The sequence below is a fragment of the Diabrotica undecimpunctata genome, chromosome 5 (genome assembly GCF_040954645.1).
Source record: "Diabrotica undecimpunctata isolate CICGRU chromosome 5, icDiaUnde3, whole genome shotgun sequence".
Classification (NCBI taxonomy): domain Eukaryota; kingdom Metazoa; phylum Arthropoda; class Insecta; order Coleoptera; family Chrysomelidae; genus Diabrotica; species Diabrotica undecimpunctata.
Window position 1 is genome coordinate 58,919,602 of NC_092807.1, and position 26,979 is coordinate 58,946,580.

The 26,979-nt window shown below is 33.1% G+C and overlaps 1 protein-coding gene across 2 annotated transcripts in view; it reads right to left on the bottom strand.

The window, feature by feature from the left end:
- The window catches only part of pnt (ETS transcription factor pointed), a 667,160-nt gene that overhangs the window by 431,477 nt on the left and 208,704 nt on the right, over positions 1 to 26,979 (bottom strand). The window contains exon 1 of one of the 2 annotated variants that reach the window (XM_072531994.1): positions 7,996 to 8,242. The exons of the other annotated variant lie outside the window; for it this stretch is intronic. The gene's annotated coding sequence lies outside the window, so the exon portion shown is untranslated. Of the gene's footprint in view, positions 1 to 7,995; positions 8,243 to 26,979 lie in introns of those variants that run through there. 2 annotated transcript variants of the gene reach the window in all.

Sequence of the window (26,979 nt, forward strand, 5' to 3'; positions counted from 1 at the left end):
TGATTTTGTCAGCACAGGTAGTTTTTCCGTTTTTATTTTGTTTTTACTGCATAAACAACTTCTCCGTGGTTATTTTTGTTTGTTTGTGTTTTGACTTTCTCCAGTTATTTGTTTGTACACATACTCTATAACAGTGGAGAATAGTTTCTGAATGTATTCTTGCCATCTTGTAAGTTTGTCCTCTTTATAATTATTTTATTAGTATTGATTATTGTCTTTTTCTGTACGAAATTAAATTTCCAATGAAATTAAAACTTAAGCCTATGAAAAATGAAAAGCGTATATCCACTATCAAAGTAATAAGACACTCACAAATTACCAGCACTATGTAACCACATGTCAACTCGCAAATAAGAAATCCAAAGAGGGAATAATGGTCTAAATTCACAAAAGAAATGGAACGTGATTTATACGGTGCACAACGAAAAGTGTGGAAGATGGCGAAGGGAAAGAAAAAAGCTATTAACGAGTATAAAAACATATACAGTATATAAGGAAAACGATGGAAAAAGTACATAGAATAGATTTACAAGAACGAAGATCGAGAGATCGACGAAGAAGATGGAGAGGCAAAAACCAGCTGGTAACAATAACGGAAGAAGAGGTGATAAATAATATAGGAAGATTACAAAACTGACAAGCCCCAGGTCCGGATACGATTACGAATGAACCACTAAAATGTGGAGGAAGAGCATTAACAGAAAATATTTTTTAAAATTACCATACTGACAACAGTTTGAAATTATTGACTAAGATAGTTGCTGAAAATAATTGAGAAGTATCAAAAATGCGACGAAAAACAAGGGTTTCGGTGTAACATATGTACCGTCGATACCATATTCATAATAAGACAAATAGAAGAGAAAGTAGTAGAATTTAATACACCTGTGTTAAATGCATTCATGTGTTTTATCGACCTTACTAAAGCCTTCGATTGTATTAGACTACAAGATGTGATGGAACTCTTACACAGAGACTATAACAGCCACTATAACACAGATAATAAACATATTAACTCTGATCACAAAACAATAATAAAAATAGGAACCGAACTAACGAAAGAAGTCAACATTCAATCAGATATAAGATAGGGTGATAGCTTGAGACCGTTATTGTTTGATAATGGACAAACTAGTAGAAGAAGTAAAAAAGTCCGGAACAGGATAAAAATGGGCAACATAGCCATAAAGATTCTATGCTACGCAGATGACGCAGTAATAATATCAAATAATAAAGATGACCTACAACGAATGGTTCACGCTTTGGAAGCTAACTCAGAAAAGTTTAACCTGAAAATATCAACACTAAGAACAAAGTCCCTCGTTATTGTGTAGAAATAAGAACATGAGGATAGAGGGAACAACACGCATAAACAAGACTTGTATACGACCGTTATTAACCTATGCTATGAAAACAAGGGCAGAGACAACAATTACAAAGAAAATCTTAAGAACAACAGAGATGAAAACAATGAGGGCGATAGCAGATAAAACTTTAAGAGACAGAATCCCTAATACACAAATCAGAGACACGTGTAAAGTACATGCTATCGTCAGATGGGGACGCCAAAGAAGACGAGAATGGAACCAACACATTAACAGAATGGGAAGAGAGAGACTTGTCAAAAGAGATGGAAAACCAGAAGGTAAAAGACCTCAAGGCAGACCCCCTAAAAGATGGAGAGATAGCTGGCAGACGGAAAACAACAAGCCTTAAGGTCTAACGTATGAAGAAGAAGGAGAAGTATTTTTCTCTATCTACCTGACATTTCTTTTACTTTCTTGTGCAAGTTAAAGGTATCGTATTTTTCCTGACGATGTTAGATTTCCGGACATTTTTTGACTGTTCTTCTTCTTTACACGTTTTCCTAATTATTTTATTGAACTTCTTAAATTCAGTTGGGTTTGTTTTGTGCCTTCGTCTCTCATTAGTTAGGTCCATAATTTCTTGTGTTATCCATTCTTTATTCCTCATTTATTCGTCATTTTTGGTGAATGTGATGACTTCTTCTTAGATCTTAGTTGCTTTGGTTTTTACAGTGTTACTTCTTTGTTCAATGTCTTCATTTCTTACTGAGTTCTTGCCACTTTTTCTATTTCGACTTTCAGTAAACTTTTCCATTACAACTGAATTGTGGTCGCTATAAATGTCTGCACCAGGGTAGGTTTTTATGGATTTTATATACTTATTTCGGGTTGAATAGAATGAAGTCAAATACTTATTTAGGGTTGAATAGAAAGTCAATTTGATTCCTGACGCTTCTTTCATTTCTGCGTGCATGTGACTTCCACGTATATAACGTTCTGGGATGTTGTTTAAAAAATGCCGATAAAAGGATATTCTATACACAAAACTGTATGAGTCTCTCCCCTGTTGCTTCTTTGTTCTGAGATTACGTGTCCCTATGTTGTCTTCTTTAACACCATCCAATTTTGGCACAGAGCCTCCAATGATTATTGTTACCTTACCTCTCTTTGCCAATAACATTATTTCACCTATTTTATTATAAAACCTTTCGATTTCTTAATACGACTTGATATCGTTTGCTGCTATTTAGAAGTTGTTCGTAGTTTTAGCACAACTATTCTATCGGCAAAGAAGAAAAAAAAATAAGTATTGGGCAACGTAAAAAAAGTTTAGTTAAACCGAAGATTGAACATCACATTGCCTATTAAGAAGAATGGAGGTAGAAGGACACATCCAAGTTAATTGTGGGAATTTATATCAAATGCGGAAATATTTGTGATTAAATGGTATATGTATTAGCAAGTATGTATTGGATTTTCTTCTTTTTCTTAAAGTGTTCTTTTATCAATGAAGATTAACTACTACAATTGCAAACTGCAGCTGTTCTTATTAGCTGTTCAAACTTTAGCCAATTTAGTTCAAATTATTGGATTTTACTTAAGTAGAACAATGGATTATTAATCTTATATATAGCTTTTAATTTCAACGTAATTTCTAGATTTATTATGAATCCTACAAAAACCTCACAGAATTACGTTAATACAAAACTACTCCTTCATCTTACTGTCCAGATTTTAATACTAGGAAATAATTTAAAAAAAAAACAATAGAAGCCAAATTCTTCTTTACTCTTGTAGTATTCTACAAGAAAATCGAATAAATGATTAAAGAAACGAAGCTCGAATGAGAGAAGAGTATCTTTACGCGTCGCGTCGTCGCATACGTGTGTTGTAGTAGTCAAATAATTTGCAATTCAAATAGTGCACCTGCGTTTAAATTTTTCCCATGGCCTGCTTGACAGTAGAGCGAATTATTTACGCTTATGTTTATTAGCGTCTACTTCCATGCTATACACTCAACAACTACTATTAAATATTATTTTATTTATAGGTGCACTCGAGGGCACATTCTGCAACTAAGCAGCGAGAACAGGCACATTGCGACGAGTTCTTTTCAAGTAATATTCATATAAAAGAATTTTTATATACATAAATGAAGTGAGTTGAACGATATTTACTAAACACCAAAAAATTAATTGCATAAATATGATAAAATGTGTTTCTAACAACCAATAGATTTATCGTTGGTATCTCACTTTTCCGGTGAACTGTTTTAAGATATGTGCGAATATTATGTGATGACTACTTTTCAGTGCACGTATGTCCCCCTATTTGAAACGAATGGAAAAAATATATTTGTGTCTTATATCTCATAATTAAAAGTTCAATTTTTTTAATAACAAGAATCATGTAAAAGGCATGTTATAGAAGGCTTTTTTAAGAATCCTCCAGTTTCTCAATCCTCACAAATTAATTATTAGTAAACTCTGATAACAATTAAAGAAAGAAAGCTACAGTATCTCGGACATGTGATGAAGGGCGAGAAGTATGGCATCCTGGGACTCATAATGCAAGGAAAGATATATGGCAGAAGAAGCATCGGAAGAAGACGAATTTCATGGCTCAAGAACCTGAGAGAATGGTTTGGATGCAGCTCAAAACAACTTTTTAGAGCTACTGCCTCAAAAATTAAAATAGCTATGATGATTGCCAACCTCCGTAGCGGAAATGGTACCTGAAGAAGAAGAAGAGACTCGGATACACAGATAAGAATAATTGCTATTAAACCCACCTAAATAGTTACTTTTCTATAATATCTTTCTTTGTAATGTAATTTAAACTATCATGTTTTTTAACACTACCGAATATAAAACTAGGATAACCCCCTAATTTTGAATTTGTTTTAGAAATTATTATTCTTTTTTAGCTATTTTCGGTTGTAACATAGTTTACTAACGGATTACTTAAAGAAAACAATGTTTTTGTCCTTCAAAGTTTATTAACAGTAATGAAAATAAACAGATATCCTTTGATATATTAAATATTGAAAAGTAGTTCTTTCCCGCAGCGATTACTGCTTGCAAACGACGGGACATGCTTTGGATCAGATTTTAGATTACATTCTTCAGAAAATTGTTCTATTTCTGCACCAATATGTTGCGAAGCTCTCTTCAAGTTCTGAGGACCGGCACATGACTCCGTAAACGTCTCTTCACCTCCTCCCAAACATATTCTATGGGATTAATATCAGGACGCGAGCAGGCCAAACAAATCGTTTGATTTAAACCTCGTCAAGATACTTAGTAACTATCCGAGTGGGGCCGTGCATTATCATACATAACTGTTGCGTCGCCTCCAAGAATAGCCATTAATGGTAAAGCATGGTCTTCTAGAACGTGTATCAGGTACTTACACACAGTCGCTCGGTAACACATGCTTGAGCACATCTCTGGTCTGAACGTCGCCACACTCGTACACGTTTGTCTCATCCTATGAGGGAGAATCTCGATTCATCAGAAAACAATACTCGACCCCAGTCCTGTGCAAAATTCAATCTGGCAATTCGGTGTTCACGGGAAAGCGGCGGTCCAATTATTCTAGTTCGAGAAGAAAAATTAACAGCATGAAGTCGCTTCCTAACTGTCCAGTCACTTACGTTTACATTTCTCACTTCCTGCAGATGATTTCCAAGGGAAACTACCGTGACCGTTCGGTTTCTCAAAGCACTAAAAGCGACAAAGCGCTCACCTCAAGTTGTTGTAATTCTGCCTCGACCTGAACCATGTCTTTAAGTAAGCAGACCGGTCTCTTTGTACTGTTGTCGAACACTCGACGAGTGGTGGGTTGTTCGGTAAAAGTGGAGAAAAAAAGACAAAGAAGGTGGCTACTTCATCTATTCATTGAAGACGTTTCGCTTTCTAAACAGAAAGCATCATCAGTTCATCTAAAAAGAACAATATGAAAAACCAAACATCCATAGAAAAGTTATTATAAGTGTGTTACCTCAAAAAGATATGTAGCAGTCAATGATATTAAATATGTAAAGCTTACGACAATGGATATTATAAGATTACGTTGTATAAACAATTAATTGGAACTAAATACAGTTTACAAAAATTAACTCAAACTTAGCACAGCAAAAGACCGTTTTGGAATAGAATCTTTATTAGTCTTAGTTCCAAATGTTATGAACCTTGGACTGTTGGAAATTGAATGAATCTTCACCTGTTGGCTGGCTATTCAGCCACAACGTAGACTATTTAAATACGCCTTGCTGTTCATATTTTGACCTCAAGACCACTGTCTTTTCTCGTTGGTTGGTGTAGTTTCTATTTGTTGCCCCCATTTAACCGGCAGCAACTAAGAAGCTTAAGAGTGGTAACCTCAATATATTTCATTTAAATATCACCATAATTGAATCTTAATCAATTTAATAACGTTACCTAAAGTTAAGATTAAATTTAACTAATAATATACTGTTGGAAGTTCATCCTATGATTTTTTTAGTTCTCTGCAAATTAATGTTTTTTACTTAAGTTTTTTACATATTTTTTATATACATGTACAATTACCACATGGTCTTTTGCTGTGCTAAGTTTGAGTTAATTTGTAAACTGTATTTAGTTTCAGTTAATTGTTTATACAACGTAATTTTATAATGTCCATTGTCGTAAGCTTATTTACACATTTTATATCTTTGACTGCTACATATCCTTTTGAGGTAACGCACTTCTTTCTCCACTTTGACCGAAAAGCCCACCACTCTTCGAGTGTTCCTTAATTTATATGGATTAACGGTCGTACTCCTTTTCTCGATATATATATATATATATATATATATATATATATATATATATATATATATATATATATATATATATATATATATATATATATATATATATATATATATATATATATATATTCAATATCGTTCCGAAAGTTGCTTCTCTGTAGTTTTACTATATTTTATGGAAATTCTTAAAAATTGCTAAAAGAATCTGTGTAGTCACTGGTCTTGGTCAAACCATTTACGTTATTTTTTTTAGTTACTCTTTAAAATGTACATATATTATTGAATGTTCTGAAGAATAGTAAATTTGGTTTTATAAATATGTTTTATAAATGTTATATTAATATTTGTTCTCCTTTTTATAGACTTTAATTTCCTAATTTAGTTGTTTCATATTTCTTATATTCAACCAAACATGCGAATAGAAGTATGATCTCGTTTTTAGTTTATTACATAATAATTAATTAATAGAATTAAAATAAACTTTAAAATAATTACATCTAAAATAGTTTTTAAAACAAACATCAAATGTTTTAATGAAAGTAAATTAAGATGCATAAGTATTGCACAAGTAGTCATATGAGACAATATCGTTTAAATCGAACAACCAGAAATGATCTTCAAATTATCATTGACCAATATCTTAAATGTTATCATAAACATAGTAAATCAAACTAAAAAATATGACATATTTAGTAACTGATCGAACTAAAAAAAATTAATGGAAACAAGTTTTTATTGAAACATAGTGTCATAAGCCTCCTAACAAAAGCAAACTATGTCCTAGGTCTTCAAAGGGTTTCCACAGTTAATGAGTTCTTAATAATTAAAGAGAAAAAATCTATCTATCTATACAGCCCTTGCTGTCCAATTTTGGACATAGGCCTCCTCTTCCTTCTTCCCCGTCTCTCTATTGTAGGCAGTTTGTATCCACTTCGGGCCTGCGTGTTTCTTCAACTCATCTGACCATTTCATTTGTGGCTTTCCTCTTTTTCGTTTGTAACTATATGGTCTCCAGTGTATAATCATCTTATTCCATCTGTCATCTTTCTGTATTATGGTATGTCCAGCGAACTTCCACTTAAGTTTTGCTATCTGCGTTAATACATCGGTCACTTTTGTTTTGTTGCGGATCCAAGTATTTCTTTTCTTGTCTGATAGCCTGATGTTCAGTATTTGCCTTTTCATGGCTCTTTGGGTCTTTAAAAGAGAAAACGTAAAGAGAAAAAAACAAATAGTACATGAGTTTAGTTGGAATATGACAAAAGAGTACTAACCTAACCTAAACCTATTTTGAATTGTGCAGTGATACTACCAATCATATCTTTCCCCCCACATTTATTTTTAAAAATTCTTGTAGGTTTCGTACTTATTGTTAATTAATTAAGATCTATGCTTACTCCTTTGGTAATTGAGCAAGTCAAAAAAATAAATAGTGAATAATTTTTTTAATTTTAAATATTATGTAGGTTGTGCTTTAAAACACATCAGTTTTCCATTTCGATGCCCCTTATTATGTACAACGACCAGCTAACTAGTGTCTTGCCAATGAAAACAACTTGCAATAAAAAATGACAGACTGACGGAAAACAATCTGAAGTTAGTGTCCAGATTTAGAGCATCGGAACTCAATTTAATCCACGTATTACTTTTATTTATATTTATTTGAAAAAAGAATATAAATATAATACTTTGTCTCGTTACTGTTAAAAGTTACTGTTATATTTAAATCTGGATTGCTAAATTTATTATTATAGTGAATATCTTCATCATAAAGTCACAAAACCATTTCTGTACGAAAATCATGATCATATTGCATGCTTTTTCTCTTTCTGTATCGACTTATCTTTTCATATCAGTTAGACAAACATATGATGACATTTAACGCATACATACCAAGGATTCCGGGTAACTCCGTCGTCTATAATAAAAACAATAATACCAAAACACAAATTAGTTATCGTCTGATTGTTTATCATTCGGGACCATTTACAGGACATCCCGTCTCATGAGATAAACACTCACAGTACGCGTCACAGAAAAACATCAACAAACACTTCGTTTAGTTTTACTTTGCGCCTTTAGGGGGATGGCACCCGTTTAGACGTTTTTTAGACGTTTTCGAAAACGATGGTGGCGAAGAAAATGTTGACTTTTATTTCCGCGGTCAACACAGGAAATGAATATTAGAATATTTAATCGTTGAAAATGTCGAAGCACGTCAGAGTGATACTCGCTAAAGGGCTCTTATCACCGGCGGAAGGATATTGTGGTTATATTGTAAGGTCTATTTTAATTTGTCCAGTTTAAATATTTGGATATCGCATTGCCGTGGTTAAGAAATAGTTTTGGGTTTATAATAAATATAATTACATTTTGATTACTATGAAATGTGAGTTTTCAGGCCGATAATAAAATTATTTTTAAAAAAATTCTATTTTTAAGTGCGTTTTTGGTAGATAATTATATATTATTTTTATATGGGATTAAGCCACAATTAATTGTAATTAAAATTACATTTTTAACTAACTTAAATTTGACGTTTCGATTTTCACTCCCGAAACCGTTCTCCTCAAAAAAGAATATTTTTAAAAATTCTGGGAAATATAATGATATAACCAACTCGTGTTGTCTCTCTCGTGTCGTCTGTCTATCATTCTCTCCTCTTTCGGCCTGCGACAGTTCAACCCCACCGAAGTGCTACTCGTTTGTTTCAGAATTATGTTGCGAGTTCCCTCTCCTCTCGCTCTTTTGAAGAGAGCAGATCCGTGATAAATTTGTGGATTCGAGTCCACCAACACTCATCCCTTACCATTTGCTCCACCATTTCTCTCACGGAATCAAACATTCTGCAGTTACTCTCTTTCAAACCTCTATCTTTCATCCTCCCAACGCTTACACTCCAATATCGTGTATGTCACAGTATCAGAAAAACCACAGTAAAAGCAATAATTGGACTGTGCCTTTTAAATCTGAAAAGATAACTACGGAAGTAGCCATCTTCTGTGAGCATTTGAGTCAGATAATAATTGTCTATGTCACAGTCCACCCAGCTTCGAAGGTTCGGGACTTCGTCCACTCCGCCACATCACGTGTTGACTCTGACTTTTCCTGTCACATGTGACAGCGGTAGCTGACACATTCCTGTAGAAGCATGCTATTCGCAGCAAACTGCTTCTGTCGACGCATACCAAGAGCCTCTTGTAAGTTGGTATTTCTACTGCCTCACTATTATCGGTTAGACAAACCTAACCTAAACCAACCGTAAAAAACTTCACCTATTCAGCTAAACTCGCTTGCTTCGCCCGCTTGTACCTCTATGCTCATACTTTTTTGTGACCTATAAACTTTAATTGTCGATATCTTGGTACCCAACACCTGGAACACGAAAGTTCTTAAAGATTCGTAATCATCAAATTACACATAAATTAACTTTTTACACAAATGTGGATTTAAAACTAGTTCTAAAATTAGTCATTGTTTGCTATCTTTTCGACTTTAATCATCGATGTCTCTGGGAGTAACTTTCCGGCGAAAAATAAATCATATTCGAACTCAGCACCGTTGACTCGGATTATGTAAAAAATTTAAGAAAAATCCATCAGTGCATGCCAAACTACATTTAAGTCTATAATTGCAAAGTGCGCAAGTTTCAGAAGTAATGTGATGAGAATAATTATTTAGACTTTTATATAATAGAAAGATAAATTTAAAAGTAGGTTAGTATTAAATAATATGAAATATCAATTAATACTAATTTGGATCCAGCTTATAAAAGAAATATGGACACAGATATCCGTCCCCAATGATTGGAATATTGGAATACTTTTGCACCATACACAGAAAAGGAGATATCTTTGAAGGCTCTAATCTCAGAAGAATTACGCTTCTAAATCCAGCGTATAAAATATTTTTCATCGTACGTATGGCATCATAATGCAGAACGGATAGTAGGATATCGAGAAATACAAAAATAAAACTCTACAAAACAATAACCAGTCCTAACATATGGTTCAGAGACCTGGACTCTAACAAAAAACAATGAAAACTTGTTAGGATGTTTCGAAGGAAAAGTACGGAGGCGAATGTATGGAGCAGTGAATGACAATGGAGTCTGGAGAAGACGGTAGAATAGTGTAAACACTCCTAACCACGGCGTAGTAGACGAAATTTGGTTTACAATAGAATCTTGAACGTGAATTTTGACTCCGCTTTCGCGCAGCTCCATGGTCAAGAGTGTTTGCACTATCTTTACAACTTCGAACTTTATAGAATATACCAGGAACCTGATATTAAGATAGGACGTCTGAGGTGGATAGGACATGTAATGCGGATGGAACAAAATGACCCAGATAGAAAAACGCTCCTTTATAGACCCATTGGTTAGAGAAGAAGAGAAAGACCCAGAACAAGGATAGGGACGACTGGAGAGAAATTCTTGAGGAGGCTAGGACCCACGCAGGGTTGTAAAGCCAGAATAATGACTAATTTGGATCAAGATGGGGAATTATTCAAATATTAGATACTTGTTTAATTGTTTTGTAACTTAAAATGTAAAGTATCATAACCTTTGAAGCCACGTGTATGCGGTGAAAGCAAATGCAAGAATTTTCAGTGAAAGGAATATACTTTTACATTCAAATGGAAAATCATAATAAACGTGGACTTCGTCAAAAAAAGACATGTCCTTATTCTCCGTTATCTGACTACTTAACATTCAAAAGAACCAAAACCTGTCTTTCCCCAAGAATTATTATACAGATACTATGCTCCCACAAAAGAGGGTGGCCTGGGCGTCATGGCTATGGCCATGCACGTCCCGGCTATTATGAGACGGAGACTGACGAAACTGAGATCCTCAGCTACTGATACGTCGTACATAACCCTCAGTCTACCGTATATGTCCCGTCTCTGGGAGAAAATCCTTAAGTGGACTTCAACATCAGCCGGCAATTCAGCATTCATCGCACGTGAATTGAATTGAGTCAGAAGTTTGAGGACGGCTATAGTGGTAACGGACTTCGCCAGGGCTCTTCACACTCGGAAAGCTCAGCCTGGATAAGCAATCCACCGCCCTACTGGTCGGGGAGAGACTTCGTGAAGGCTATTCAACTGCGAGGAAATCTCCTACCAACGAGAGGCATCCCTTCAAATCCACCTCACGAAAGACGGTGCCGAAAGGGATGCGAACGTAACGAGAGCCTAAGTCATGTACTTCAAAAATGCCCCGCATCACACTGGCATCGCATTAAAAGACACGATCAGCTCGTTACGTGTTTACGGAAGACAGTTGAGAGGAAAGGGTGTATTTGCGAGGTTGAGCCGCGGATCAGATGCGCGGATGGGACTCTGAAGATACCTGACCTTGTCGCGCATCTGGATGAGCAGGTAATTGTCGTGGACGTTGCCGTCAGCTGGGAAGGTCCTGAACCCCTAATGAAACAAATTAAGATGTGATATGTAATTAAAGTTGTGCTTAATACAGGCTTAACTTCTCACATTAATGCAAAACTTTTACTTAGAAGCCTTCTTCTTCTTTAGGTGCCATCTCCGCTATGGAGGTTGGCAATCATCATAGCTATTTTAATTTTTGAGGCAGTAGCTCTAAATAGTTGTTTTGAGCTGCATCCAAACCATTCTCTCAGGTTCTTGAACCATGAAATTCGTCTTCTTCCGATGCTTCTTCTGCCATCTATCTTTCCTTGCATTATGAATCGCAGGATGCCATACTTCTCGCCCTGCATCACATGTCCGAGATACTGTAGCTTTCTTTCTTTAATTCTAAGTTCAACTTCCTTCTCTTTACCTATTCTTCTCAGTACTTCATTGTTCGTAACTGTATCTACCCAGGAAACCCTCATAATTCTTCTATAGGTCCACATTTCAAAGGCGTTAAGTCGTCTCATTGTGTCTAGATTTAACGTCCATGAGTCCACTCCACACTGTATACGTAACATTTTGTTAGGCGTACTTTAAGAGTTAATGTAATCTTTGCCACATAGGACCTTTTTCATTTTCATAAAATTAGAACGTGCTTTTTCGATTCTGACTTTGATTTCTGCAGTGTAGTCATTATTTTCTGTTATAAGTGTTCCTAGGTAGGTGTACTTTTTTACTCTTTCGATCTGCTGGCCTTCTACTGTCAAGATTTCGTTAGTATTATGGTTGTTTTTACAAATTTTCATAAACTTCGTCTTTTTGATATTGAGCGAGAGTCCGTACTCCCTACTACACATTACTATTTTACTTATGAGTCTTTCCAGGTCTTGTAAACTATCGGCTATTATTACTGTATCATCTGCATATCTGATATTGTTAACTAAGACTCAATTTACTCTTGTGCCGACTGTTTCATCCTCCAGAGTTTCTCGAATTACCTCTTCAGAATAAGCGTTAAATCATAGAGGTGATAGTATGCAGCCTTGCCTGACTCCTCTCTTTATTTCCATTTCTTCAGATGTCTCTTTTTCAATACGTACTATTGCTCGCTGATTGTAATAAAGGTTTGTTATTAGCCTTAAATCTCTTTCATCTAGGTTTTTATTTTTTTAAATTTCCATGAGTCGGTCATGTTTTACTTTATCAAACGCTTTATTGTAGTCTATAAAACAGACGTAAAGAGGACGGTTAACATCCAAACATCTCTGCGTCAGCACGTTAAAGGAGAATAGTGCCTCTCTGGTACCCATACCATTGCGGAACCCATATTGTGTGTCACTAATATTCAGCTCCAGTTTAGTGTGAATTCTGGCGTGGATAATTTTCAACAGAATTTGCAAGGTATGTGACATTAAGCTTATGGTTCGATAGTCACTGCACTCTTTGGCATTCACTTTCTTTGGTAAACACACAAATGCTGATGTCAACATTTCTCTAGGGATGATTCCCGTAGTATAGATAGCGTTGAACAGTTCTACTATTATGTCTAGGTTTTTCTCGTTGACCAATTTTAGAAGCGTATTAGCAGAAGTAAAATTGAAATGTTACCAAAACCTTCAAGTAATTAGTCGCCAAAACATTTAAAACCTTTAAGTCTTCAAGACGATAATCTTCTTTAATTTCGACCATAATTAAAGCATAGGATGAGTTGTAAAATTAATGAAGTTGTCATTAGATGGAAACTCAAAACGATGGCAAGTATTCTTGTAAAATAGTCGGAATCGATCGAGTCTTCGTAACTATAAAAGCGTACGTCACTGTCGCATGGTGAAGTAACTCATTTTCATTTGAAATATATGTTTTGATTGGACATAAGGAGGTTAGATTAAAACGTGATTGGTTTGATTTGTAAATAAACGATCTATTATTGTTAAAGCTTTTACGGTCAAAACGATTAAAAAGAATCAGCTGATGTGTATTAGTGTATAAGGAAACGTATTGTGATAAAATCAAAGTAGATTAAAAGATTTTATAAAAAAATAAACTTTTATGACAATTTTTAAATTAATATTTGTAGTGTTAAATTTTACTTCAAAAAACAAATCAATTTAAACTTTAGTATATTAGTATCAACGCAAACAAAAAGATAATAGAAAAGGTTGAGAAGTTAACAATCATATGTGCTAATGACTTTCGAAATAAATAAGCTGTAAAAAGCTTATGAAATACAAAATATTTGTATAAAAAACCTTCATTTAAATGGTTTGTTAAAAATATTTATTTTGGTGTATATTTGATCTCCCATCTCCCATGTCCAAGTTATACACAATTTTTTCTTATAGCAAGTATAAGATGATGAGAGATTATAGAGAAGAATGCAAGATTCGGTAATCTGAGACTAGAACCCGTTACAGGCCTCATACCTCCGAGTAGGAAAAAAAACTACTGAAAAATATTCACCAAAAATGCGATGACGCTCGGCAAGGACCAAAAAAATTCTAGTAGCGGGCACGAGAGGAGCAGCGAGAAAAGCGTTAAAATGTTGAGCCAAGGTGCCCCAAAGGGACATATCATACACTAAATACTCACCGAAAGCCATAAATATAGATGTAGCCTATACATACAAAATACTTTCACGAATAATATATACGAATACAAATAATACCTTTATCTACAACCTCGCTAAAGAAGAATCTATCACCAACTTGAGACAGCAGCCCTGCTTAATGCCTTTATTCATTTGGAATCCACTTGGCACATTATTTCCAACCTTTACCTTTGAGTTAGCATTAGCGTACAGTTCCTTCGTCGCATTTATTAAATTCATGCTTATGTTTGTTTTCTCTAACGCTTCTCATAATATATAATGTGGTACGCTATCATAAGCCTTTCGTAGGTATACATACAATAAATGTACTTCTTAGTTAATAGAGCCTCTAAGTCTTTCCGTATATTCTACTGACCTAGTTTGTCACAGCAATGGCTCTGTAATAGTCACATTCATCCCTTCTGCCTTTTGTGTGTATAGTGGATATGAATGATGTCTTTCATTCCTCTGGGGTTGTCATTACATTAATGCAGTTTTGGAACAGTTTGGCTAAACTTGTATATAGTTTGGTTGTACCGTGTTTAATTAACTCTGCAGGGATGTTACCTGGACCCGGTGCTTTGTTAGTTTTTAGAGATCCTCATACATCTTCCACTTCTTTCGTTGTTATTCGTATGGGGGAAGTTAAAATACTTAATCGTGGTTATCCATTGTTATTGTTGACACTATGTCTCTCTTCTTATCTTGTCGTAAAGATTTTAAGACTCTCCAACTTTCTGTGCTTCTTCGTCCTCCAAGATGTGAATTTATCATGTTACACTTTTGTTGCCATGCTTCATTTTTCTTCCGGCATACCATTTTTCGTACTTTAGCTTGAGACTTCTTGTAGATTATTTTATCCGTATTATCTGTTTTATAAACTGCACAATTACATGTTATTAAAGATATTACGGAACCGTCATAAAAGTCCTCAATTCCGCCTAGATACAGAACAACATAGTGGAAATAAAAATCCGTTCAGAAGATCAACTATATATTTTAATGAAAGTCAATTTAAGATACCCACATTACAATATAGCAAACAGTGCACAGCTATCGAGGTTTGAGATGGACGGTTGTAAGTACAAAATAATGAAGGTAAAAACCATTTTGCCAAGCAAAAAAATAATCGAACTGATATCGTACTACAGACTAAATAATACAGAATAAAATACTAAAAAATGTAAACTATAATACTTCACAGTGTAATTAAAAAAATATGACATAATAATTATTGACGAAAGTATAAATCTTACGATAACTGACTACAAATAGTTTAACTTACCTAATCCTTTCTATAGAAAGCGTGTAAAATAGCAAATTTCAGTTCAAGACGCTGCGCTACTAAAAAAATGTAAACTTACCTGGAAAATAAAAAGTTATGTTATAGCAAAATTTATTGTGAATACAAATACGTACACGGTTCTATTAAAAAACAATAACCTGTCGCCACAAAAATATAAGTCACAAAAACACAATGTATACGACTTGGCACTCTAAATCTAAATGATGTGACATATAGTACAGCGAAATGACAGCAAAACAAGTTTTTATATAAAGAAAGCCTATATGTTTTCTGCAGAGATTTCGGCGTCTTTTTTGTTATTAACAATTTAGTGTAAAAAAATACAATTTTTTGCTTACCATTAAAATGCTTAATGTTTGAGGTAGAATTACAAAACTTTATATATTTTAAAACAAAACAAAACTTTAAAATAGTGATTGCAAAAAGTTGTAAAATTAATTTGTTTCTTCGAAAACTGCAAAATAAGGCAAAATCGTTAATAACTGTTTATACTATTTAATATAAAAATCAATTTAGATCAATCTAAATAATATAAATCTATCTAAATCTATCTAATATAAAAATCAATTTAATCAATCAATTTGATTTTTTTTACATCGTTGAAACGAGAAGAAGGAGAATCTGTATTCAGACACATGTGTCTCACCCAGGTAGTGTTGGGTTCCTAATACCCTAACGAAGTTGTGCCAGGACGAGATGCCCGAGGGAGTGGGATCTCTGTCACTACAGACATTAGGATGGAAGGGCTGGTTAAGGCAAAACATAATTTGTTTATAATATATTATTTTATACTTCTTTTTTGGTTATAAACAGAATACTTTTCAGGGTTTTTTTGGATTAAATTAAAATAATGTTGTTCAACATAAAGCAAAAAAAGCTTCTTCAATGTTACTTCCTGACAATATCGAATAGCTTGGTTAACAGCTTTAATAAGACCATACAAAAATCAGTAATGGTTCTAACGTCGAGATGCGTCAGAAAATTTGTTTGAGATACTTCAGCATACCAGGTCACATATGACTTAATAACATGGAAAGAGTCCGCACAGAGCTGAAGCCTAGGTATCTAGGATGAGTGAATTTCCCTCTTAGAGGGAGTCAGAATCGTATGGTTTAAATCTGATCCTAAAATAATTTTTTTGTATAGTTCATTTCATGCATTTTGTCAGATAAGTGAAATTATACTCGAGGCACATTTAGAGTTACACATCTGCCAGATACAGGCAAATAAGAATTTTACTTCTTCTTACAATTTCATGAGTAAACAGAAAATATTCAATACGGAACTTAATTCATATTCCTAGTAGCCGTCTTGTACCTACGGCTTGTTTTTAAATTTTTTAAATTGTGTTTAAATGTGTTTAAATTAAATAGCGGTATTGTATGTTGTCTAATCTTGTCGTTCTAGCCGTTTGTCAGTAATTCTGGAGAAAATCAACAATGTGTTATTAATTTATTAGAGTATTTTAAGAAGGAGAAAGATTACGATGAACATTTATATTTACATTTACGAAAATAAAAACCCAAGACGTCAGGGATGTTGTAAAAGGAGCAATTAGAGATGTTGTATATGATATGAAAGTAAAACGGCAACACGTTATTAGTTCATTGCTTCGTTTTCGTGTTATGTTAACCCTCAAACCTATTGTATCAACTACCTGAATCTCATAATACAGGGAGTATACAACGAAAGATAGCGAGTAATGACACATTTCTAATGAAGAAATGCTTACGAGTCGCTTTAATTTTTTTTAAAGACATTCTAGTGCTAGTGTTTCGAACACACTTTAGAATTTATAACGAGGTACTGTGCTAGAAAGCTCAAGAGGTCAGAATATACAAGGATTTATTATGTATATATCTTGCAATCACTATAAAATAATAAGATTCGGGCATTGGAACAAAATCATAACATTAAATTTGATTTTTTGTTTTGTATTTGTTTTAATAATAGAGTTTAAGTAGGAATCAAAAAAATTGATTTATTATTACATTTATAAAATTAAAATATACCAAACTTAAACTAGCAAATCTCGAACAATTATATTTAAAAAGAACCAGGTAGATTTTTTGATCCAAAGATATAGGTAAAGGTAGATGATAAACAAAACATATGTGATACACGTATATAGAGCACATAATAGTTGGTAAGTTATGACAAAATGGCACAGAAAGTTTTAGATTGTAAGTTTACACAAAAATTATTAAGATTATAACCAAAAGAACTACGTCATCAAAAATTCATGAGCTCTAAAAAAATGAGAAAAACGGGTATACCTTAATTAAGATATACATATATTAAATTAGACATAAATTATTCACTTCTTATAATAACACATTACTTGTTATCAAAATGTCATTATAAAACGTAAAACTAATAAATAAAAAATAAAGGTCAACAGTGGCAGGTCTTTTGCTGCATTAAAACAGCACGGTTCGCTTTAATGAGATCTAAGTGCTAATCATACCGAAGATAGAATTGAAATGATTACATCACAAACGTTTTAATAAAAATTAACGTGAGAATCGCTGGTAGCATTCATTACACGCTTCGCATTTTGATGTTTTTTTTTATAGGATTAGCGGGAGGTAAAATATACAAGGTAGTTTCGAAACAAATCTTTCATATTGAGATAAATATGACGGCTAACCACTTTATAGATTTCTGCTCTATCTACAGTTTAATAGGGACACCTATTAATGGAATTTGATTTTTACAAGTATGAAATTACTATTACTACTTTAAAACTATCGACGTCTCCCGATTTCTAACAATAATTTATTTCTGTAATTTAGGAAATCGTTCCTAAAATGACTTTCTTTGACGACAGACCCTCATCGTTATTATATACATGGGCTGATCCCTTTGCTCCATCCTGACCTTCCTCCAATAAACAATGGGTAAATATTTTACTTTTATTTTTCAACGGATTCTTTATTAACATAGTAAAGGTTCATCAGTGAATGGCTAAGCTGGATAAGCGAAGAATTTGGACTTCGGATCAATACCGGAAAAACAAAAATAATGATCGTAAACAGAGTAAATAATAATCTACCGCACATACACTAAGTGGCGAATTTCGAAGTGGTAGACTGATTTGTATACTTGGGCTCTCTGATAACCAACAATGGCGATTGCTCTTCAGAAATCAAGCGTAGACTAGCAATGGCCCGAACCGCAACATCTAAATTGATTAAAATATGGAAAGATCGAACAGTAACAGGGAATACTAAGCTCAAGATGGTCAATTCCCTTATTTTTCCTATTGCTATATAAGCGGGTGAAACGTGGATTATCAAAAAAATCGATAAGAGTAAGAACGAAGCCTTCGAAATGTGGATCTATAGAAGAATTTTATGAGTGTCCTGAACAGAAAATATAACCAACCTGTTTATGGCCAAATTTACCAGGCATAGGTACCGAATACCAAGAGGAAGATCTCCAACACGATGGGCAGACCAAATGAAGACTCTAATGGAAAAATCCCTTCATGAAGCCGTCCATATGGAACAGGATCGCAGATAATGAAGACAAGAACCTAATAATATTTACAGTGTCACCACGCCTTGAGAAGGGCTCAAGTAATGAGAAAGGGCAGGAGTAACGGTGTAGTATTAAATGGTGTAACTTTTCTTTCATATCTTCTGTTGGTGGTCGTCAGTAAATTTACAAAAATGTGGTGATGTTTTAAAACTACAACAATTTGTTGTTTTAATTATGAAATTCAATTATTATTCTGTATTAGTCTGATAAAACTGAAATAGATTTAGTCTTAAAATTTATTGCTTGATGAATATGAGGTCTTATCTTGGTTGAAAACTATCTACTAAAACTAAACTAAACTAAACTAGTACATATCAGAAAGTTGAGATTAGATTGGATTAGGGATGACAGCCTTGACTTAAACGGTCCGCTGGCGCTGTGCTGAGAAAGTTAATAGCAAAATCTCCCAAAATTTGAAGCACTGTCGAAGACAAGTAAAAATACGGTTTTAACGATAATAATGTATTTTAAATTAATTTAGAGAAACATACAATTATTAGTGCAAAAAATAGAAGAAAATTACAAATTCTACTGTTACTAAATTGTAGTGATAAGTATTTACAGATCACATAATACCAGCAACACTCAAAATTTTTCTTAATAAGAAAATGAAAACATATTACCTTACAGTGTAATTAAGAATTAGATCCATACTCATAATCACTGTCATCGGTATTTTTATTTGGATTGTAAATGATGACAGGGTTAATTGATCGATGCGATTTTCATGCATCCAACATTCTTCTAGTAATTTTTCACATTTCCGCACACTTTTTCCCAAATTGCAGGAGTAGCAGTATTCAATGCTTCTTGTCATGTTTTCTAAACTGCTTCGCCACTATAACCGTTACGTCCAATATAGTTATCGTAGTGAATTTTGCATTAATTACTATTTTAATGGGAATAAGCCACAATTGAAGGTTAAAGTAAGTTTATTAACGTTTTAATTTCCACTTCGGAAATCGTTCTCCTGATTATGGAGTCGTCATTTTTTAAAGTTCTTATAGCCTTTAGTTCCTCTTTGCTTATGTTTTGTTTAATTTTAATAGACTTTTATAACTCGAGTTTACATAGTACTATGTATTCTTCTTTTTCGTGGGTTGGTAAATATTGAGATATTTTCTCCACTGAGCTTATGTCTAATGTTGTAATAGATGGATAAGTAACAGCAAAGTTTAGACCCTTTGACAGTATTAAACTCTCCGTTTTGCATTTAAATGTCTATTTGATAGATTGACAACAACTGTCGGTAATATTTCATTATTTCTATTGAGGTTATCTAAAGTATGTATACTGTTTTGTTCTAAAAGAATATTAAATTTATTTAAATGTATATTTCTGTATTTCTTATATGAATTTTCATATACTATATGTAAACTAAAAATAATTTGATCAAAATCAGAATTTGATATCACACTGAAAAGCAAATCTTGAATACTTACAATATCTTGTTCAACAAAAAATAAATTGGATCTATGAAATTGCAACCTTTCGCGGATCATGGATAAACTAGCTCTGTGTCGAATTTTTTCCAACTCTGCTTGAATATGCTGGCCGTAACTTCAAGCCCTTCGGTATTAAGTTATTGTCTCTACATCTTCGTAAAAATTTGATTGAATTTTGACAATGTCAGTTTTTTATAAAGAATTTTCATTCGTCAAAAATTTTAAATAACGCTGGACCCATAACGGTTTCTTAATTTTGTTCTAAAGCTATTTTCTTCTGGCATTTTAAAGTAATTACTATTTTAATGGGAATAAGTCACAATTTCGATTTGGAAATCGTCTGAACAATATTAAGGTTTGCATATTTCCAAATATGTTTAATGTGATTGAATTCCAGTGGTAAGGGGACAATCTTTACACATTATGTTTGGAGTAACCAGCGACGACATCATTTGATTAAAGATACAGATAAATTTATCCCATACAAAAGTATTATAAATATTTTTTCTTGTTGATGATTGTAACGATTAAAGAAATTACCCAACTACGGTCAGTTCAGATTATTGAAAAATTTCTAAATAATTGAAAACTACGTCATACTTTTTACCTAACGTAATAAAGGTGGATTTATAGAATCTCGTCCTGCATGTTCGAAGATTTTCTTAACATGCAGGTTGTAATTGAAATAAAGCCCGAAGCTTGTTTGAATTATTTCTGCTTTATTTTAGCTATAGAAGAGGTAAGTATATATAGCTTTAGTAATACTTACCAATTTCGATAAGTAACAATTTCGAAAATCGAGAAAAATTGTAAATAATCATAAAGATCTTTCGAAATTTAAATTTCTAAAAATAAACATGAGAGGTTAATGATCTACAAACCTTCATCCATTTCATTCAGAAGCGCTGGTAGAAATGCTATTTTATTTTGTTATATTTTTGGTTCATTCAGCTTTCGCCGAGTGAACAACGTATCGTCTTAAGGATGGTAATGCTTTCGTTGCATAATCTTCATAGAATTAGGATCATACTATACGAACCGATATGTATTAGTCAATAGGCCACGATATTTAGATAATCGAAATTGATTTGCAATCATTCAATGACTATAAACCTGTTGATCGGTTTATATTTGGTATATCTGTTACGGTTAGAATTACCCAGATAGAATTATGAAAGCATAGTCGATAACAGTACATATTTGTGAATATTTCGTTGTATTCTGGATTTATAGGGTTAATAATATCCACAAGGAAACTAAGTTCCTGTAGTTGGCTGTATGCCATATATTAAAAAATTTTTAATAAAATCCTTTATAAAAAAGTATATAAAAACCCAGTCGGTCTATGTTAAATAGACAAAACGTTTTCGGAATAAATATTCCATCATCAGTGTCCTAAAAAAGTATTTAACCACTTAATTAAAAGAACATGAAATAATTTAAAATTATTTCATGTTCTTTTTAATTAAGTGGTTGAATACTTTTTTAGGGCACTGATGATGGAATATTTATTCCGAAAACGTTTTGTCTATTTAACATAGCCCGACTGGGTTTTTATATACCTTTTTATAAAGGATTTAGGTTAATAATATATTATCCTGTTCAAATAAATAACCCTTTTTAATTTGGAGTTGGAATGAATATGATTTTTATCGCTGTTATTAAGTTCTCAATGCTTAGTTATATCTTTTGGACAACAATTCTGTATTAGATTCTTAATAAAGAAAAGAAAGTAAATTAAATTTAATCGTAAGTAGTGTTATTTATCTACAGTACATAATACAACATGTATACAATGCATGTGAAAGGTACGGACTGCAAATGAATCTCAAGAAAATGAAATCAATGATATTCTCAAAAAAATCACAAAATATAGATAACCTGATCATCAATAATACAACGATCGAAAGAGTAGCAACATATAAATATTTAGGAACGTGGCTAACCGAAGATGGAGATCAAACAAAAGAAATCAGATCTAGAATAGAAATGGCAAGAAACGCGTTCATAAAATTGAAGAACTTACTTTGCAACCGTAACCTTAATCTAGAGATCCGCACAAGAATACTACGTTGTTACGTTTTTTCTACTTTGCTATACGGCATGGAAGCGTGGGCAATAAAACAGTCTGAAATCAAAAAATTAAACTCCTTTGAGATGTGGTGCTACAGGAGAATCCACAGAATATCGTCTCCTGAAAAAGTAACTAATATAGAGGTGTTACAAAGAATGAAGAAAGAATGTGAAGTCATAAAAACTGTTAAAATTAGAAAGATTCAATATCTGGGCCATATAATGAGGGGCGAGAAGTACGTATTACTTAGATTAATTATTATGCAAGGGAAGATACAAGGGAAGAGAAACCCAGGACGACGCAAAATATCCTGGCTAAGAAATTTGAGAGAGTGGTTCGGTTGCAGCTCATTAGAATTATTCAGAAGCGCGACCAATAAAATTAAGATAGCGATGATGATTTCCAACCTCCGAGAGGAGAAGGAACCTGAAGAAGAAGAAGTGTTATTTATACCCAAGTTTAAAATGTACTGGTTTATCCATTTAACATTAGATATATCTAAAATGACCCGAATACATCAAGAAATTATCAATCTCTTTTGCCTTTTATCCAGCGAATTTGGATAATACGCAAAGTATCCGTGTAAAACCAGCTGTATCCAATTTTGAGGTTTACCCGTAACGTATATACAAATGAGATGGCACAATTTAATTAGATGGAATGCTTGAAGAGATCGCACAAATTAATTGAAGTAAAGCACTTTCTCCATCGTTTTTAGTATAGCTCGAGTTAGAGTATATATATATATATATATATATATATATATATATATATATATATATATATATATAAAAGAATTACTGGATATTAGTGACTGTCGATATAAACAAACAACACAGTTTATTAGTGCTGTAGTCTAAACTTTTGTTTAGCTTTCGGAATTGTTTTATTCATTTTTCAATACACTGAGATATAGATAAAAAGAATATGTAAATATTCACAAAATACCACAATTCGTCAATGCAACCTACTAGTCGTTGAGATTATTTATAAAAAGCTTTGACACTGAACATTAATAACACAAATATAAAATATAAAATAATAGACAAAATACATTCTAAAATTTAGGTAAGGTAACAAAACTTAGTTTATGACATCTTTCGATGGTGTGTTTTAACTTTGATGCATAGAGAACAGAAAGAAAAAACAATATGATTAAAATGTAATTAGGTGTTCTTAATATTGTATTCCTTTAAAAGAACCAAAAGGCCCATCATGGGTAATTTTACTTTTTAATTTTTAAACGTGTCTTAATGGTATGCAACATGTTAGGCATACAGGTATATTATGACGTGTGTATGTGGAGATCTAGTACGTCTTGCATAAATATAAAAGTCTGACATAGATAAGCTGAGCAACATTTATTGTTATTTACTGGAAAAACATACAAATATAAAATAAATGTAACCGATAATAATAGTTATAATCCATTAAAGAGGCAATAAAAAGAAAGAAAAAGGCACGGAAACAATACTAAAAATCAAGAAAAGAACAAGATAAAAGGGAATGCATAAGAAGTCGAGACAATAAAGGTTAGAGCAGCGAAACGAATTAGCTGGAGAAAGTTTGGTGAAGAACTGGATCACAATTTCCGAAATAATAACAAAAGTTTCTTGGGTAAAATACAAAGTTTACGAGGAAGAAAAAGAAAAGAAATACGAGGTTTAAAAAATGACAAAAACAAAATAAAAACAGATATAAAAGATATAATAGATATTTGGTGACAATACTTTAAACAAAAATTCAATGAATGTGAGGAAAGCCAACAAAACGAAGAACCAAACAAACACAAGAAGTCTTCTTATAAGTTGATCCCCGCTACTAACGCGACTGGCCGCGCTAGCAACACTTGCCATCGGGATAACGCAAACGCGCTGATGTCTATGTCATTCGTATAATTTACTCCTTGGTAGTGGCGTTGTCGCTAAAGCGGCGCTGCAAACGTGACGACATTATCTCTCGTGTAACAAGGTCCTTAGTGTGACCACTCCAATTATCCTACGAACTAATTTGGACATGTTCAGTGGCATATAACTAGGCATATATTGTTTTTGAAATCGTTACCAAATCTGTCGTGAATATAATCAAATATTACCATTTTTTCTATTCATCTATAAATAGATCACTGAGCTTTTATGAACTAATATTGACATGTCTAAGACCGAAACTTCTAGAGAAATAAATTTTATGGGAGTCCGGGCCGGTAAAGGAATAAAGTCATAGGATGATGAATGAAAAAACATAAAATTAATGAAAAACAGCATTAGTGAATGACTTGACCACAATAATTTAAATCGAAAAAAATGTTTTGGATCACTTGAGACAATATTAAATTAAACCGATGGCGATGTTGGAATTTTGCATAATTTAGTCAAATTATAAAATCACTTTAAATCATAGTAAAATGGTACCAGAAATTCCAATTTTCCTTTGTATACAGTATCTACAGATACGCTTTGTACAAACTATATTGAGAGAGTGTATTGTAATCATAAAATTTAATAATTTCAAATATGACAAACTTTAAGAACCGACGCTGGCTCGCCAACTATATGTTGTGCTGATTTCGTTTCTTCACACGCCCCCGGGGCCAGTTGGTGTTCCAGCCAAAGACCGGTTATTTTTTAGGTGTTTCATAACTTACCAGTCTGAGTGATCTCGCATTAACAAGATCTACGACAATGATTGTAAATCTGATGTGTAACGTATTGAAGAAATATCATTCAGTTATGCTCTACAATAATGGTATGATAATATAAATTGCCATTGTAGTATACACTGTATATATTATAGTTATACAACCAATAATGAAATAGATGGTTCAATAAGGAAATCAAGAATTAGTTTATATAATTCTACTTATGTAACAATAAAACACTGAAAACTTTGTTTTCAAAACTTCCACAAAATTTATTTTAAATTCTTATCACTACAGCTGTTTCGGCTGATTGCCTTTCTCAAGTGATCTGTTTTTGGCATGGGTTTACACTTTATAGTCTCTAATGAAATAGGTTGAGGAGGGGAGAACTGTTTGTCTCAAGCTGGTCATTCAGAATTATATCTGTGTTTTTTAACTTGTTGATATCCATAGATTCTAACAAAGATAGCTTAAGGCCTTTATTTTAAGCTATCTTTGTTAGAATCTATGGAAATCAACAAGTTAAAAAACACAGATATAATTCTGAATGACCAGCTTGAGACAAACAGTTCTCCCCTCCTCAAACTATTTCATTAGAGACTATAAAGTGTAAACCCATGCCAAAAACAGATCACTTGAGAAAGGCAATCAGCCGAAACAGCTGTAGTGATAAGAATTTAAAATAAATTTTGTGGAAGTTTTGAAAACAAAGTTTTCAGTGTTTTATTGTTACATAAAATGAATTTCCATCAAGTAACGGTCGAATCCATCAATTAATTCTACTTATAATTATTGGTAAAATCCAGCTATCCAGCACGTTACATTTTTTTTTGTTGATCGTTTGTTATTTATTTTTCCACAAAAATATAATTTTTCAAAAAAACTAATCCTGATATTTGTGCCAATTATCTTTATTACCTGTAACTGATTAGTATAATAACCGCCTGTTTTCTACAGTAGCTCCTTGTGTTTCTTGTTGAGACCATAAATTTATAAAACTACAAAAATACTTCCGAGGGATTGGCGGATACAAAAAAAAAATGTGTAAAATTTTGAAACCAAATACTAGACACTCTTTTATTTTAGCAGCATATACGTAATTTATCGTTTAACGTAAAACGTACCAGTTTAGCTTGATCACTTCAAAAAAGAAAGCCATTTTATTAGGCAATAAAATGCTAGAGCTTCCTGTATTACACGCCAATATCAATCAATAAAAGCCACTGTCAATTTTGCTACACTAGTTTAGTTTTATATTACTACTTTAGTGGATTTATATAGGCATAAATTCTAAAGCATACGCTGTGTCCTCAAACACGTGTATAATCTGGAAACAGTACCGGTTTTTGAAAATTTTGTATGCTACGGAATACGGCTTATCCAATTAAAAATAAATAATATATATATATATATATATATATATATATATATATATATATAACACTAATTATAATAGATATAGCCTACAACAAGTACGTAAACCTTTTCCTCGCTAGCAGCTGATACTCGCCCGCAGGAAATTTTTCGGTCCTTGCTGAGCTTTATTGCGGTTTTGTTATAAACACTATTACTTTTCACTATTTTCCCTTCATCTTGGGAAGTATGGACTGTAACAGGGTCCATCTCCATGGTTATAGGATGACTCAGGCTGCTTTGTTTGTACCTGATCGTTATTATTCCATGAGAAGAAGTCCCAACGGCATGATTGGTCACTAGCAGAAAAATCCTGCATACCGAGAAAAGGATAACGAGATTTGGATGTTCCACCCATTCATCCCAGGTCCCAGGTGGAACATGAAGAGCCCCTTCACCACCACAAGACATCACGGCATTTGAAAGGGCTGAAGCACTGCTAACACAAATGTCTCTCCCACATCTATTCATGCTTAATCAAGATCAATACAAACC